This window comes from Urocitellus parryii, chromosome 11, assembly GCF_045843805.1.
Source record: "Urocitellus parryii isolate mUroPar1 chromosome 11, mUroPar1.hap1, whole genome shotgun sequence".
In the NCBI taxonomy this organism is placed as follows: Eukaryota; Metazoa; Chordata; class Mammalia; order Rodentia; family Sciuridae; genus Urocitellus; species Urocitellus parryii.
The window spans coordinates 120609055-120627150 of NC_135541.1; positions in this window are offsets into that span (position 1 = coordinate 120609055).

The following is an 18096-nucleotide window of genomic DNA, read 5'->3' on the forward strand; positions in this document are numbered from 1 at the left end:
ATATTTCTGGACCCCAACTACTGGCAAAAGGACCTTGAGGAAGCTGGTTTGGTGAGAGGTCAGAATCCTCCTCAAATCCCTGGGGGCGCCTGGCTCAACTCTTCTGAGAGAGGAGTCAGTACCCTGAAAGGTTTTGAAATTCCCCCTCCAGGGTCCCCCCCAGGACCCCAAAAAGAGGCAGGAGCCAGGACCACTGGACAGGAACAGTCTCCAGGCCTTCCAGTGGACGCCCCTCGGGAGACTCTCTCCACTCCCCTCCCTGGGGAGACCCCTAGAAGGACCCTGAGGGGTCCCGGATGGCGAGACCAACCCAGAGCAGAGAGCGGTCACCTTGACCTCGAGGGACACGGACCAGGGGCACCGAGCAGGGGGAGCAGGGGCCAGCGTTGCAGAGGGGAGTCCTGAACGGGGAGAGGTGGGGAGAGAAAGGAGGCCATTCCCACGGAGGGAGGGTGGGCGCCCGGGAGGGGCCGGGTAATCTAGGATGTCATTGTCCCCCGCCCCCTCGCCCAGCCCCTGTACAGTAGTTGCTAGGAGATCCTGGCTGGCTCTGTCTGGGGCTGGGAGGGGTGACAGGCGGTTCCCGGGGACTCCTGCCTGCGTCACTCAGGTGGGCTCGGCCCCCGGTCCCCAGCCACATCCACACTCTGACAGGAAAGCCCTGCTGTCCCCCCAAATCTAGGCAGCCTGGGGGCGTGGGGCTCCCTAAGGGGCTGAGGGTCCAGAGCCAGGAACGGAAGGGAGAGGGCCTGATGGGGTGCTTTGCCCCGGTGGCTGGGGGACTCTGGGGGACCGCGGCCCAGCTGGGTCCTGGAGTCAGCCAGAGGGGTCAGGGACTCCTCCCGCCCTCCTGGAGGACCCCAGGGTCAGGGAGGTCTCCCGTACAATGAGCCAGGCCAGCGTCTGTCCCCGGCCTCCATGTGGTCAAGGTCCAGTTAGGGACCAGGCAGAAGTGGGAGCAGGGGGAGGAGGGGCAGCCGGGGCGGGAGCACGGGGAGGGAGGTGAGTCTGGAAAAGCCAGGAGCGAGCCGGGTACGCTGCTGCGCAGGCCGCCAAGGAGGGGCGGTCCCAAGTCCTAGGGCAGCCTGGGCAGTTTGGCGAAGCCCTTGGAAAGGAAGGAAGAAAAGCTGGGGGGCGTCTGGGTGGCAAGAGGGGAGCACTGACCTGAGTGGAGTTGGGCAACACGGGTGTAGTGAGGTCCCATCGTGTGTGTGCGTGTGCGTGTGCGCACGCGCGTGTGCGTGTGTTTGGTATCAGGGATGATTGAACTCAGGGCACTTTACCTCAGAGCCACATCCCCAGCCCTTTTTATTTTCTATTTAGAGACAGGGTCTTGCTAAGTTGCTGAGGCTGGCCTTGAACTTGGGATCCTCCTGCCTCAGCCTCTGGAGGTGCTGGGATGACAGGTGTGTGCCACAGGCTCCCTTCTCAGATTTCAAGGTTCTGAGCCAAGGCTGTGGCTCGGTGGGAGAGCCCTTGCCTGTCCTGTGTGGCCCCGGGTTCAGGCCCCAGCACGAAGGTGGGGTGAGATGAACTTCAGGGGCTCCCCAGACTGCTACCTGACCAGAAGCCCTGTGCCCACGACGGATTCTCCGTCTTTCCTGGGGCCTTCCCCGACTCCAGGAAGGAGGGGGTTGACCTGGACTCTGCACCCACTTGGCTCTGCAAGGTCTGTCTCTTCCCTGAAAATGGTGCAGTCCTTGCCTCGCTGTCCAGAGGAGGAGTCGGATCTTCAGGAAGGATGTCACGGTCCTCGAGTCACAGGACTAGCACACCGGGCTGGGCTGGGCTGGGCTGGGCTGGGCTGGGTCCCCTGCCCTCCTGCCGGCTTCCTGCAGAATCATGTTCCGAGCACGGAAAAGAGGAGAGGGCCAGGGCAGGCAGAGCCGGGTGGATCCTCGGATGTCCCTGCAGGTTGAGGACAGGACTGGAGAAGTCACCAGAGTCCTCCCAAGTGGCCCTGGAGCTCCAAGGAAGCAAGCCCCCTGCCTTCCTTCCCCGAGAAAGCGCCCTGGGGTCCCTGCCTGATTTCTGGAACTGTGGGAATCTGAGCTTCCCCGGGGCATGGCCCTGCGTGGAGACCTGGAGAAGACCTGGGCTCCTGCCACGGTCGGGTGGCCCTGGTCCTCCTCCTTTACTGATGGAGGGGCACCCTGTCAAGGCCACGCAGACAAGTTTCCCTCCGCCCTTGCCTCGATGCGACATCGTTTATTTATGTGTTTATTATTCTTTTGAAAATACTTTTTAGTTGTTGGTGGACCTTCATTTTATTTGTTTGTGTGTGGTGCTGAGGATGGAACCCAGGGCCTCACGTGTGCCAGGCCAGCGCTCCACCACCGAGCCCCCGCCCAGCCCTCTGACAGTTTTTCTTTTCAGATCCCTAAGAACCTCCTTCCCTCTGAGAAGCCTTCCATCCCGGCCCAAGGCTCAGCGCAGCAGAGTGAGATGGACCAAGGCAGAAAGGAAATGGGGAGCACCCACCCTCCCTCCCGGGCAGCCATCCCACCCGGAACCTTCTGGAAGGAGCCTTCGCTGGGCCCGTTGCTCCCTGTCCACAGGCTGCCCGTCCAGGCCCACCCCGTTTACCCCGTGTCCTCTCGGCTGGCTTCCCATGCCCTCTGGGGTGAAGCCCCGTCTCCTGTCTAATAAAGACTCTTGAGTTTGCACTGACAGTGACCGTGGCCATGGATGCGCCTGGGCGGGTTGGGAGGGGAGGGACGGAAGAAGAGGGGGTGACACTGGGATCCCCCTAACAGGGACCCAGCCACAGAAGGAACATTGCCGCAGAAGGTGGCGATCCCCCCTGGGGAATGGGATGGGGGGTGGCTGACAACGCGGTCCCCATGCCCCTCTCAACCACCCCAGACCCTGAGAGCTCCACCCAGGATCTGGCCCCTTCCACCTCCGAGCCAAAGGGGCACCGCAGGACATCTGAAGGACCCAGAGCATGGGCGTGGGGTTTCTGTGGGGGAGGTCACTGGGCAGCCCCGTGTCCTCCATAAAAGGGTCCTTCCTCAGAAATGCCCCCTGGGTCTGAGCAGTGCACAGACCGGCAGCACCCCTCTCCCATGGTGCCACCTGCTCCCGCTTCCTCTCTGTCTGTGCTCAGCAGAAACAGAAGGAACCGATATGAATGGCAAGAAGAATTCAGGTTAGACAGCAGGCAGGACTTCTCTGCGATAACAAGACCTGAGAGGGCCGCGGGAGACACAGCAAGAAATTGGGAATGTGCTTCTGATCTAACCGTTCTCTCTCATGGAATTACAGTTTGAGTCCTGGAATTTTTCTAAATAAATATTTAAAAAAAAAAAAAAGTCTATGATAACACACGTGACACAATCCTAACAGTACTCAGTGGAAAGTGTCAGCTAGGCAGGGTGGCCCACGTCTGAAATGGAACAACACAAGGGGCTGAGGCAGGAGGATCGCCCAGTCGAGGCCAGCCTCAGCAATTTAGCAAGGCCCTAAGCAATAAAGGGAGACCCTGTCTCAAAATTAAAAAATAAAAAGGGCTGGGGATGTAACGTGGTGGTAAAGCACCCCTGGGTTCAATCCCCAGTGCCCACAAACAAACGAAAACAAAAGAGAGAACAGGTCTCCTTCCCACACCACGCCTCTCCCAAGAGGTACCCACTGGTCCTAAGTTCTCCCCGGAATAGTCCACACACCCAGGCCATGGCACACCCGTTTCCAGGTAGACCCACCACGCAGGCTGCCGCTTCTGCAGCCCAGGACCCCGCCCACGGGCCAGCGGTGTCTGCTGAGACTCAGGACACGCCGCGGGGCACCTGGGCCCTGTTCCGGGAAGCCACCGAGAGCTGCCTGGTCCAGCCAGGCCCTCACTGTGCGGAGAAAACGGGGGTCGGTCACAGAGGGGAGGGTCAGAGGTGGAGGTCCTCAGCGTGGTGGACTCCCCCAATTTACATCCCAGAGGCCCCGGGCTCCCCCATAAGGGCAGGGGCGGCTGCTCAAAACCTGGGCTCCTCCAGGGGCTGGGCCCAGGCTCCCCGGGCCAGGATAATGCTTCCGGGGTCCCCAGCCCTCATCTGGCGGCGGGGGATGGGGGATTCTTGCCCAGGGCGGCCCCTGGGGGTCGGTCCCTGGGGAAGGGGGTGAGTGGAGGAGGAGGGGCCCGGCGTGGGGAGGGTCAGCAGGAGAAGCTTCCCCCCACCTCCTGGGCTGGCTGTGGAGCCCGGAGCTGGGGACCCACCCTCTTGGCCCTGTACCCTCTGGGTGCTGGGGGCGGGGTGCTGGGCAGGGGGTGGCAGACTCTGCCACCATGAATGGCCTCCTGCGTGCGGGGGAGTGAGGCTCCTGGACAAAGGGCCTGGGGCACCGGGGGGCGTGGGCAGAGGGGCTCCTGTGAGCCCCGGGAGGAAAGGGGAGCACAGCAGGTGGAGAAGCGACGGGCTCTGCAAACAGAAAGACCCAGACCAGACAGGGGCAGGAGGGGGCCGGGGATGCCAGGACTGGGGTGGGAGGAACCAGGCGGGACACTTCGGAATGTGCCTGGGTCCCACTGAGTAGATGCAGATGAGGCCTGTCTGTATGCAAATGAGCCCGTCTGTATGCAGATGAGGAGAGAGGGCATTCTCCTCTGGGGTTACCATAGAGCCTCACCTCCTCCCCTTCCCTCAGGGCTCCAGCTGTAGGGCGGCCTGGGAAGGGGCCAGATCTGGGGGTGGGCCACCTGCAACAGAAAGTTAGACTGCAGGAAGGACTGACAAAAAAAAAAAAAAAAAAAGACCAGCTCTGGGAAAGCAACTGGAGATGAAGTAGGGAGAGGGCCAGGTGAGAGTGATAGACGTCCCAGGCACCCGGAAAGGGAGGCTGGGGAAGAAGGAAGGAAAAGAACCTCAACCGAGCATCCTCCGGGGGCCTCAAGAGTGCCTTCCTGGCAGGGACTCTGGGTTCCGGTGATGACCCTTGGGGGTTGTGAAGACTAGAAGAGGCAGTGTCCTGGCCCTGGCCTGTGTGACTCAGTCCCAGCGGAGACTCCTCCTCTCCTTCTCCTTCCTGCCAAGCAGAGACTGCAAGAGTCCTCCCCTTTATTTCATTTTATTTTTTGGTGGTGTTTGGTTTTAGTGCTGGGGATTGAACCCAGAGGTGCTTCACACTGAGCCACAGCCTCGGTCCTTTTTGTTTTGAGAGAGTCTCCCTAAGTGGCCCAGGCTGGCCTTGACCTTGTGACCCTGCAGCCTCAGCCTCGCGGTTTGCTGGGATGGCCGGTGTGTGCCTTTGAACCTGGCGGGAACCGTCTCTCTTTTTTTTTTTTTTTTGGTACCAGGGATGAACCCAGGGGCACTTTACTCCTAAGCCACATCCCCAGTCCTTTTTTATTTTTTTAAATTTTGAGACAGATTCTCGCAAAATGGCGCAGGCTGGCCTCAAACTTGCGATCCTCCTGCCTCAGCCTCCTGAGATTCAGGGCAGGGTCCACCATGTCTGGCCCCCGGAACAGTCTCTCTTGTTCTATTGGGAGGTGAAGGGCATCAGACAGGGTTGGAGGAGCCCCAGAGGGGGCTGTTGATGGTGGCTGGGTCTCAGGCCTACAGCCGGCTGAGAATCCTCAGCAGAGTGGGGGTGAGGCCACGGAGGCAGCTGGTTGAGCAGACTCCAAGAGGGGCACACCAGGGTGGGAAGGAGGTCACGGATAATCCACGGGGACGTGGGATTCAGAGTCTGGGAAAGCTGCTTCCCAGTCAGGAGACCCAAGCCCTGCTTGGCCCTTCCTCGGAGCACAGAGCGGGGGCCGGGGGGTCTTGGAAAACAGCCTTCCCTCTTCCTCCGGTGGCCCCCAGCCCCCCACACCCAGAGGCTCAGCCAAGGCCTTTGTGGGGAGCTGTGGGGAAGAGAGGCCCCTTGTGGGTTCATTCATCGCGCCGGAGGCTCGGCCCATGCCAGCCCCCAGCACCGGCTGGATCCTCCTTCCTGGGGGTGCCCGCCAGCCCCCGCCGCTGCCATCACCCGCTCCCCAGCTCTGCCATTTCCTGGAGCCTCGGGGCCTTGGCCGTGGTCCCGGCTGCAGGATGGCGGGGAGCCCCGGTCCCCGCGGCCCCCGCACCTCGCCATTCACACTCTGGCACCGGAGCCGTGGGAACGCTGGGCAGCAGCTGGGCATCGGTGCCCAGCTCTGCCCACCCCCGGCCCTGCCGACCCCGGAGAGGGGAGAGGAACAGGCTGCCCCCCAAAAAGAGCCCCCTCCAGGATGGGGCCCTAGAAATCCTGAGCACTCATTATGAATCTGGGGACAAACAAGACATTTGCAAGTCAATTAGTGACAGAACTTTCCCAGGAAAGAGTTTCATCCAGGCTCCGCTTTAGACGGGGCCACATGCTGGGTCACCCCGTCCCTCCCAGGACTGTGCCCGCTGGCAGCTCAGGGACAGAGGCGGTGTGTCTGGGGTTCCAGGGGCCCTGGCCGGGCGCGAGGGGCCGGAGGGTGACGATGGGCTCGGCTAACGTCACCTGGAGGTTGACCCAGGGCTGCCACCAGGAGGCATCCCATCAGGGCCAGGCCTCAGGGCCAGGCCTCGGCGCCACCTGCCACAGAACCTGGTGGCTTCCAGGAGACGCCAAGGAGACAGTGGAGCCAGGCCGGGTGCGTGGCTGATGGGGAGGCAGAAGTCCTTGTGACAGGGCCTGGGGACCCGCTTCCCGAGGGCTCCCAGGACAACAGGAGCCCCAGGGGGACCTTTCAGGGACCTTTCAGCATCCCAGCAGTTGTTCCCAGGCCAGGAGGGACAGGACCCGTGGGACTGCAACTCCACCCGCAGAGAGACTTCCAGGTGGACCGACACGGCCACTTGAGGCCACTCACGGCCAGGGACAGAGCACAGGCTCTCACTCCTGCGGGCAGAGACCTTTAGCTGGGAAAGGGGCTGAGAGAGGACCCCTTAATTGGGGGAGGAGGGGAGGGAAAGGGGTTGTGCAGGGCAAAAGCCCTAGAGCCAGCCCCACCATCTGAGGGAGATTAAGGGATTATAATTAAAACACATTTGCCGCCTCCGAGCAGGTGGGTGAGGGCTGGTGCTAATGATCTAATTGCTGCCTTTACCAGGCTTCAGCCAGGGGCTGGCTGCTGGGCTCTGTAATGAGTGGGCTGGGTTTTTTTAAGGGAGGTGGGTGAGAAGAGGCGGGGTCGAGGAGCCGGGAGGGGAGCCTCTTTCTTCCCTTGAACACCCCAGCTCCCCCACAGTTCTGCTCCTAATCCCCTCCCAGAGAATCCAAGGTGAAGGTTGAAGGTTGCAACCAGTCGAGGTTTTATTGGTTTTGTTTGTTTGTGGTACCGGGCATTGAACCCAGGGGTGCCGGAACTCGGAGCTGTATCTCCAGCCCTTTTTTATTTTTTATTTTGAGACAGGGTCTTGCTAAATTGCTGAGGCTGGCCTCCAACTTGCCATCCTCCTGCCTCAGCCTCCCAAATCACTGGGATTACAGGCATGAGCCACCCCTCCTGGCCTAATGGGGTTATCAGTGGCCTGAAAAAGAATTCTGGGAGCCAGGAATGTTGCAGAGGGTTGCTGAGGTCCCCAGAGACAAGGAAACACTGAGACAGGGAAGTTAGAGGGAGAAAAAAGATGGTCCTTGGAATAACTGTAACTGTCATTAATTTAAAATGTGCCAAGCTTTGTACTAACCCTTTATCAACTTATTTAACCCTCACAACCACGCAGTGAAGACTGAGGAGGGCAATGCCTGCGCCCAGAGCCCACCGAGCCACCAGCTAAGTGGACACCAGGGGTCCTGCGGATCAGGGATGGCCTCCCTTAAACCCTTTCTTCTCCCTAGGAAGGGCAGATAGGGAAACCCTTCCTAGAGTCAGAGACCTCAGGCTCGAGGTCAAGGGCATGCAGGTTGCCAGCCTGCATGGCTCTGGAAGTCCAGACTCACCCAGCTTCTGAAGCCTCCTCTTTGCCTCTTATGCAAAACCCCCCACTGTGACAGGGCATGGTGGCACACGCCTAGAATCCCAGGGACTTGGGAGGCTAAGGCAGGAGGATCACAGTTTTGAGGCCAGCCTCAGCAACTTAGAAAGACCCTGTCTCACAAGAAAAAATGGAAAGGGTCAGGGATGTAGCTCAGGATAGAGTGCTCCTGGGTTCAACCTCCAATACAAGAAAGAAAGAGAGAGAGAGAGAAAGAGAGAGAGAGAGTCCTCTATGAACCTCCGTGACACTCTGGTGTCACACCTCTGCACACTTGCACATGCTGCTGCCCGTGTGGGAGCCACCCTTCTGCTCACCGGCTGACTTCTCGTTCACGTGACCCTTCCTCTTCTCTCCCGGGGGCTCCCCTGAGAGCCGAGGGCCAGCGCATTTGTCTGGTGGCCGAGAGCGAGCTGGCCATGTGTTCAGGAAGGGAACGGATGGCCTGGTGAGGGGTGGGTGTTTATTTTTATAAACAAAAGCCCTAAGACAGAGCAGCTCTGGGAGGAACCAGGAGAAAACAGGAACGTGTGTGTCTCTGGGATGGGAACGGGGCTGGAGAAGCCCAGGCGGAGGGAGGCCCGAGCTCTGTAGCCCACTGTTGTGGTTTTTACTGGATTTCTTTCTTTCCCCTATTGCAGATTGAACCCAGGATGCTCTACCATGGAGCCACATCCCCAGCCCTTTTTAAAAATATTTCATTTGGAGACAGGGCCTCACTAAGTTGCTGAGGCTGGCTTAGAACTCGAGATCCTCCTGCCTCAGCCTCCCGAGCCACTGGGATGACAGGCGTGAGCCACGGTGGCTGGCCTGTCCCCAGTCTTTTTAACTTTTATTCTATTTTGAGACGAGGGTCTCCCTGAGTTTCCAAGGCTTGTAATTCTCCTGCCTCAGCTTCCTGAGTCAATGAGATTACAGACATGAGCCACGGTGCCTGGCCAGTTCCCTTCTTTTCTCTATGCCCCCCATCCCCCTGTCCAGCTGGGCCTGGTCACTGTGTCCTATGGTCCTTCCAGCTTCTCTCCCCCTGCCGCCTCCTCATCCAGGCGCACTGTAGGCAGCGTGTCTGGATTCTCACTAGCTCTGTGTACATGGGCACCAAAGCACCCTGAGCCAGCACCTTCCCTGTGAGGCAGGGACAGAGATGGTCACTCCCTACTACAGCTAGGGGGTTGTGCGACCCTTGCCTGGAGAGCTGAGGAGCTGTCATGTGCACCTCTCTCCACACCGGAGGGAATCCTGCTGCCGGGTTGCTAACCTGCTGTGTGGCCTTCCTCAGGCCACTTGCCCTCTCTGAAGCTAGAGTCTCCCATCTGGGTTACGGTTGCATCCTACCTTCACCCTGCCTGGACAGCTGAGCTGTGCTTGCCCAGTCTTAGCTTTCTCGTCTGGAAAATGGGGACACCCACAGTGGCTCTTTCCCAGATCCGCCCGGGGGAATTAAATGAGGTAATGTATGTAAAGTGCTTGGTGCAGCACGGAGACCCGTCAATGGCGATCATTATTATAGTTATTAAATGGGAGGGGTCTGCAAAGTGTGCGAGTCCAGGGAAGGGACACCTCATTATTGCTCTGGCTGGAATAATGAGGCCTGGTGGTAATAGCCCCTCGCGCTCCCAGGCCTCCCGACAAAGGGACCCAGGGGCTGTGGATGGGCCCCGACAAAGTGAGAAGTGAATGGTGTGTAATGGGACGTTTAGGGGCTTAGCCCAGGCTGGGGGCTGTGCTGGGAAGAACCCTCTGGCTGTGGCTCCAGGTGCTGAGGGGCCCGGAGGCCAGGAACACCAGGCCGCCCCTTCCCGGCTCCCAGTCAGCTCCTCCAAGAGCCCTCAGCCGCCAAGGCCCGCGCTAATCCCCACCGAGTGCCTTTGAGGTGCCAGGCACTGCCCCGCCTGCTGGGGCGTCCGTCTGCACAAACAGTCCCCATGACCTCTGACCTCACGCCCTCTGACCTATATGGAAGATTGACAAGGATCAGGACAAATCAGTTCAACCCACAGGAGGTCAGATGGCCGTGAGCCATCTGGGAAAAGAGTTCGGGGCCGGGGGTGGTGAACGAGGATTCAAAATGAGGTGCTCAGGGAAGGCTGGATTTTGCTCAGCTTTTGTGTGTTTTTTTAAATAGTTACAAGGTAAACAGAATAGCATAACGAAGCCCCACCCCTCGGGCATCTAGCTCCAGCAGCGGCCTGTCTTGTTTCATCCCTACTCCCACCTCTCCCCCCACCTGGTCATTTTGAAGCAAATCACACCCCACGGCTCCTTGGTTGGAGAGCGTGACTTAAGCCAAGGCCAGAGGAGGCCAGCAAGCCAACCCGTGGCCATTTAGGAGGTGAGCATCGTGGGCAGGGCCACGACGGCATGCGCACGCCGCCTTCTTACACCTGACTACACCGTGGCGCGGTCCTGTCATCCCGGCTCCCAGGAGGCCGAGGCAGGAGGATCGATCGCCAAGTTCAAGGCCATCCTGTGCAACTTCGTGAGACCCTGTCTCAAAAAAATTTTGAAGATAAAAAGGAAAAGAGGATGTACTCAGTGGCCAAGGGCCCCTGGATCCAATCCAAACAAAATAAAACCCCAAAAAACCCTGGCCTGGTGCCTGGGAAATCGGCCTCCAATCTCGGCTCTGCACCTGACTGGAGAGTTCCCCTCCAGAAATTGCTCACCTCCCAGTTCCTCACCTGGGAAGTGGGGTTAACTCACTTATCGCGGCAAGGCTGCGGGGTCAGGGGTCAAGGTGTCGTCAGGCGGCTCTGGTCCCCGAGGAACTCCACCTCTGGAGAGGTGAGACGAGGTTCGGGGTGCCAGAGGTTAGTGGGGGAGGGGGTGGGGTCTGCAGAAGGCCACCTCGGAACTCAGTCCCATGGGCCACGCTGGAGGGGAGGGGCCTGCGTGCCTGGGCTTGGCCATGTTTGCTGGCCACCCCTCACCCTGCTTCCCACGGAGGGCCCACTGGGTCCTAGGGGAGGACAGAGGCCTGAATGGGCAACTGTTCTCTGGGGAGGCCTGGCCCCCTTCAAAGACCCTCACACCCTCTCCTCCTCCCTCCCAGGGTGATTATCACCCGGAGGGGCCTTTTGGTGGGGGGGGACACAAAGAGACCCTCAACTCCCATCCTCTAGGCCGGATAATGGGCCATTCACACGGAGGGGACCCCAGCCCCACACCTGGCCCTCTCAGGCAGCCCCCAACCGCCCCATTGTCCCGGGCCCCTTGCGCCTTGCACCCGGGTGTGGGTGGTAGGGGAGTCCAAGCCCCCAGCTGGGCACTCCTGACCCTTCCCCCCCTCTCCTCGCCTGGACTCTGGGCCCTTTTTTGGGGGGAGGTAACCCTGCCATTCATCCCACACCGGCTCCCTCAGAATTCTGCTCCTCTCGAAAGTCCTTATAGAGCGATGGGAAAATGGGAGGGAATAATTAGGAAAATCATTAGCGTCTCAAGGCCCATCTGAGAGGGATTAAGGGATTAAAGGCCTTCCCACTGATCTCTCCTACTTTAAGGTTGCTGCACGGGGTTTGTTTCCAGGACTATCCCCCCTTCCTCTTTCCCTGAGTTGGAGGACTCTCCCTTCAAATGCTGCAGGAAAAGTCAGGACGTTGACGTGGTGGGGAGGGGAGAGGACGGCACAGAAGAGGGAGAGCAGGCGGGGAGGGTCCCTTCCCGGGCTCTCCTGAGTGGCCCCCATCACCCTGGGATGGGAGTGGACGGTGTGAGAGGGTCAGAGGCCAGGCTAGACCTGGGGGGACCTGGGGGGAAGCTCAGGTGAGCGTCCAGCTCCTTGAAAGGACCCGAGGCTCAAACCTGCCAGGCAGCACGTCCGGCCTCCTTAGAGTCCTAGATTCTCTTGTCCTTCTGGGTGAGGCCAGCGGGGTCAGAGGGCGCCTGCCATCCATCCTGCTTTGGTAGCCTGAGGCCAGAGGTCGGGGAGGAGAGGATGCAGCAGGGAAGGGATCCGAAGATGGGATCACCCGAAGACAGGCAGGAAATTCTCGCCGACAAAGCCCGTCTGGGTTTCTGCTGTTTGAAGTAAGGGACACGCGGCCACTGTCCTTGAGCACACAGTCTACTGGGGTGAGCAGATAAGTGCACAACTTCATCCAATATATGTCACATAAATGGGAGAAAGAGAGGAGATGGGCCTGATCCAGTCGGTGGAGCGCAGAGACAGGTCCCTGGGAGAGATGTCTGCGGCTCATTTATGACTGTCTCCTTCTAGTTGGACGAGGTGACGCACACCTGTGATCCCAGCAGCTCGGGAGGCTGAGGCAGGAGGATCACAAGTTCAAAGCCAGCCTCAGCAACTTAGCGAGACCCTGTCTCTAAATAAAATATCAAAAGTTGCTCAGTGGTTAGGTGCCCTGGGTTCAATCCCTGGTGAGAGGAAGAGAGAGAGAGAGAGAGAGAGGAGATTCTCCTTCCTACATGACAAGCAGTAGGAGCTCAGTGGCTGTTCTAGTCAGATGCATCTCCAAGGCCCTGACAGAGAATGACTCATTGTCTCACCTAGATGATCCCCTAGCTCCTGGGGTAAGAAAAACCACTAGGAAAATTCAAGTATTACCTGATGGGACAAAACAGGCCAGGAGGGCACCGAGCTGTGGTCACTGGGAGCAGAAGGGGCACATGAGGGTCCACACGGCTCTCCCGAGAGTCTTTTCTTTTCCTCCAGTGCCGGGGACTGAACCCAGGGGCGCTCCACCACTGAGCCACATCCCAGCCCTTTCTATTTTTTATTCTGAGACAGGGTCTGAGTTGCCCAGGCTGACCTAGAACTCGAAGTCCTCCTGCCTCAGCCTCCTGAATCATGGGGATTACAGGTGTGAGCCACGGCTCCAGGTTTCCCCAGAGCCTCTGAACACTGTGTCCCCAACCACCTTCCATTCTGGGGAAGAAAGGTACTGGCAGCAGATGCAGTCCCTCTCACGCACACACCTGGCCTCCCTGGTTCCAGTTTGGGGCCTTTGTGGAGGATAGGACTCCATTTCTCTGGAAAGCTCATTCAGCTAAACACGCTCCAAACCTCTGCAGCCACCGACCCCACCTGGCAGGGCCTGCAGCAAAGGGAGCAGGAGGTGAATGCTCCCCTCCAAGATGGAGGCAGGCAGGAGCCATCCTGGGCCCAGCACCTTGCCAACGGTGCCAGTGATAGATGCTGGCAGCTGCCGCCTGGTGCAGCATTAATAATCGCGTTTATTAATGGTCTTAATTAGCAACTGGCAACAAGAAGCCCGGTGCTAATTCCACCAATAATCGAGGCTTGCGGGGCATGGACAGGAAGGGCAGGCGAGGGGATGGATGGTCTGCGGCCCGGGGAATGATGAGGACGCTGCGGATGGCGCTGGGTCCGCGCAGCAGCAGGGGCTGGCCCGGGTGGCTGGAGAGATGGGAGAAAGGGGCAGCAGGGGCTGGCCCAGGTGGCTGGAGAGATGGGAGAAAGGGGACCCCCGCCCCCACGGGCTCCCACACCAGGGTTCCTTGACCCCCACCGGGCAGCCTCCTCCATGGTGTTGGGACAAAATGAAGCGTGAGGAATGGGGGGGAGGAGGGGGCTCCCGTCTCTGCCTTTAGAGCCAGAACCAGACGGCGGCCTGGGAGGTGGAGGCGAGTCTGTGACAGCCTGAATGAAATGACCTAGAAGGGGATTGGGAACAAGCCCCACAGTGTCCTGGAGTCACATTCCTTGCTCTGGGGAGACGGAGATGGATGGTGCTGGATGGGGAAGGAGGGGACACCGGGCGGGTGGGGGGCTTCTCCAGCTGGGCGCTCTCCTGCCAAGAGGAGCAGGGTGGGAAAATGAAGCCCAGGAACCCAGAGGGTGCCCAGCACAGAGCCCACTTCCTCCCTCAGCCCCGAGCCAAGCGGAGCCCCGGAACTTCAGACCCAAGGGAGAGGGCCGCCGTTGGGGCAGGGCCTGGTCCACCCTGGTCCACCCAGGGTTCCCAAGGCTGATTCTGGAAATGCCTCGGAGGGAGGCCAGGGGGGAGGAGAGTGTGCTGGGGCTCAGGAGAGCCCGAGGGGCCGCTGGCTCAGCTTCCTTCAGAGTGGCCTTGGGGTCTCCGGAGAAGTCTCCAAGAAGCCAGGTGGCCTGAGGTCAGAACACCTTGAAGGGTTCCCCAGGATCCAGAGGCTGCACGGGGGTGGCCGGGTGATGAGAACTTGGCCTGCTTCTTTGGCACCTGAAGTGCCTGGCTCCCAGCCCTGGACCTGGGTTTTCAACTTCCCTTCCATCTCATGGTCTCCCAAAGGTTGGCCCAGAGGCCGCCTCCACCTCAGGATGGGGCTGACAGGCACCACAGGTGGAGAAGACAGAAGTGGGGGGGGGGCGCTCCATCTTGTGTGGAAGGCTGGCCAAAGCACAAGCACAGGGCCCAGCCTGCTGGGCGGTGCACACCTTCAATCCCAGTTGCTTCGGAGGCTGAGGCAGCAGCATCACAAGTTCTGCATGAGCTGAGCAACTTAGTGAGACCCTGTCTTTTGATAAAAAATAAGAATAAGAGCTGGGGATGTGGCTCAGTGGTGGAGCACCCCTGGGTTCAGTCGTGTGTGTGTGTGTGTGTGTGTGTGTGTGTGTGTGTGTAAAGGAACAGGCCCCTGGGGCTGGGGCTGTGGCTCGGAGGTAGAGCGCTCGTCTGGCATGTGTGAGGCCCTGGGTTCGATCCTCAGCACCACATAAAAATAAGTAAATAAAAGATATTGTGTCTGCCTAAACCTAGAAAATAAACATTAAAAAAAAAAAAAAGAATCAGGCCCCTGAGACCGAGCCCCACCTACCAGAAGACCACCTGCCCTACCAGAACCTCTCCTTCCTCCTCTCATCCAGCCTCTCCTGTGACTGAAACCCTGGACTTCCTGGGACACTTCTTATTTGGCCCTGATTGATTTTACATCACTGCTTCAAAGGCCCCCAAATCTCCAAAATGGCTCCTCACAAAAGCAGCATGCACCCTTATTCAGGAGGCTTCTTGGTGGTGGTGGTGCAGTCCGGAGGATGGAGCCCCGGGCCTTGTAGCTGCTAGGTAAGGGCTCTGCTGCTGAGCCACACCCCCAATCTCATGAATCCTGGTGGAAGTTTATAAAAGTAGGTTTCTGTCCTGCATTTTTTTTTGGTACCAGTGATTGAACCCAGGAGCATTTAACCTCTGAGCCACATCTCCAGCCTTTTTTAATATTTTGAGACAGGGTCTCGCTGAGTTGCTTAGGGCCTTGCTAAAGTTACTGAGGCTGATTTGAATTCCAGGAGTGCACCACCACACCCAGCCCGTCCTACATGCTTGGTGACTCCAAAGCTCCTATCCTGGAGCTCAGCTTGTAGATGTTCAGGTACAAGGGCCAAGTTCACAGTCAGAATGGGCTCTGCTCTTAACATAGAGCTCCTTTCCTCACTGTCCACAGGTATCCTCCAGTGCTGGAGCACTGCCCTCTGTTAGCTGGACACCTGGGCTGGGGTGGAGGGACACCCTCTTTCACGTGTGGGAAGAACCTTTATGTGGCAACTCCCACCTTCATATCACCAGAGAAGTTCATTTTAGTCCCCCGTGGCAGGCTTTTCTCCCACTTAAAGTGGGGCTCCTTAATAGGTAGTGGATGATCGAGGGAGACAAGGACAAAGTCCTGGACCTGGCTTGGGGCTTGCAAGACACAGAGGACCCCTTGAGGGCATCTCTGCCTAGTAACTTGCTCTGCTTTCAGGGCACCATGTCTTTTTCTCAGGACTCTGGAAGACAACTGGCCTCAGAGACACTTGTCCATCCATCGGGCAAGAAAGAAAGATGGGTGGGGCTTGGGAGGGGAGTGGCTAACAGGTAGGACAGAGTGGGAAGATCATCCGCCACCAGCCAAGTCAAAGCCCAGGGCACACGGGCTCTGCGAAGGGAACTAACTTGTGCAGGCCACAGGCTGAGGACAGGACAGCCGCCAGCGCGAGCCCTCATCGGTCTGACCCCTAAGTCCAAGGGGGCTGGAATGAGGGGTAGGTACGAAGGGCACAGGTGACCCCTTCTCCGGGGCCCAGTGCCTGTTCCGGTCACCCTCGCCATCCTCTGTGAGCTGGCAGACTCCACTGGCCATCAGACGGCGGGGACACAGACAATGGTGCTCTGTCCCGGGAGGGCGGGCGGGCGCTCGGGACGACAGCTCATCCCTAATGCAGTGACCGCCTCCCCCACCCGGGCCGGCCGCCGGCCTCTTTCAGGGTGGAGGCCGGGAGGCGGCGGAGAGCGTTCTCACAGGCCGTTGGGCATTTGCATAGCCAGCTCGCCCTCCCGCCCGCCGGCGCGGAGACATTGGCCGGCTTTGTTCCCGGCGGCGGCGCGAGGGTGCCCGGCCGGGGCGCGCGGTGGACGGCGGGGAGCGGCGGGCGGCCAGACAAAGGGGCCGGGGCGCGGGGCCGGGAGGGCGGGCGGGGGATCCCGACGGCGGAGAGCGATATCGGGGTGAGGTGGGGGGACGCGGCTGCCCCGACGGCCACCGCCCGCACTCGGGACACCCACGCCGTGTCTAATTCTGCCGGAGCTGGGGCTGCCGCGCGCCGTGATGTGAATCCCAATCGGGGGGATCCCGGGCCTTTCCCAGGCTGCGCGGGTTCGGAGCGCAGCGCCGGGTCCTCCAGAGGTCAGGGGGCAGCTCCCGACGCCCCGTCCAGGAGGCTCTGGTGGCACCAGCACAGAAGCACCCTGAAGTCCCTGGGCCTTCTACCCAGATGTCGTTGGACGGGCCACCCTGTGGTCAGCCCATACACGCTTGCTCCAGGCCAGAACAGTGGCTGCTTCCAGAGAGCTGTCCTGCAATGGCTCTCATCCTGACCCCAGCACAGCCCATCACTCCCTGGCCCCGGAGTGTCCTCGTCCATCATTATCCCCAGAGCTCAGGCACTGGGGCTCGACAGAGTTCATGAGCGGGCAAGTGTCCGATTGTCCTGCATTGAAACTAATAATGGTGGTGATCAGAGGGGCTGTCCTCAAGGGGCAGAGCCTCATTGTCCTGAATGGGTGAAGAAGGAGCCCCCTTGGCCCCTGGCCCCGGCATCCCCTTGACCTGCTCATTGTCACCCTGTTGACCCAGCCTGAATGGATGGGCCACCGTGTGGGGGACCAATAGGGCTGAAGCCAGAGCTACAGGCAAGAGCTGGGGGGGGGGCTAGCTCTTGTATATCGAGGGGTCCTCAGGACACCTGTCTTCTTGCCCTCCGAATTCCCTGGAAGAATCATCATGGTATGATGACCCCCTGGCCCAGTCCTCAAATAATGGCTCAGGTGGATGGAATGGAACAAGCTACCCACCATGTGCCCCCACATGTGGGGGAAGAAAAGGAGGAAATAAAGTGGAAATAGGAGCATAGTATGGTGGCACTCAGTGTCATTGCTGGAACCATGGGGGACTTCAAGGGAGCGATGGAGCTTGAAACTATCTGGCTCCAGAACATATAGGGCCACCTCTCAAGGAACAGCCCTCACACCTTCCCTCCTTTCTCCGACCTCTTGGCAGGCCATCCTGGGACTCGTAGCCATTTGTCCCTTAAAAATTGGTTTGGCAACTGCTCTCTTAGAGGGCTCCGTAGTCCCTTCTCCAGGAAGACTTCCTGGATCAAGATGGGTGGTTCGCCTCAGCTGGAGGTGCCTGAAAGAACAGGCTTCCTTGTCATCCAGAAGGAACCATTCAGGGCCGGGGTGGTGGCGCAGGGGTAGACTGCTCCCTGGCATGGTGGGACTCTGGGTCAGATTCTCAGCACCACAGGTCAATACATAAACATCCATCCACAACCAACAAAAAATATTTAAACAAAGGTATTATGTCTATCTACAGCTACAGATATTAAAAATAATGGGAAAATCAGTTAAGGGACAAGGTAAGGCTATAAAATGTTGATGTCACGAATGAATAAAATTCATCTCTTTCCCTACCCAGAAGAGGCTGGGCCAAGACGGGGGCTATCCTATGCTTAAATTGCCCTGGGAAGTCCTCTTTCAGACCTTTGTTGGAGCTCTGCGGCCAAGATGGGTGAACGTGCTGGGCCTCTGCCCATGCAGAGCTGGGAGCTGAGACAGGGTGGAATGGGAGATGAGGTCTCAGCTCTCCCAAACTCGCTCCTTCTCTCCCAGCAGGGGCTGGCAGTGACAGAAGACCTTTTTGCAATCTCAGGTGTCAGTCTCCTGCCTCAGCCCAGGGATCT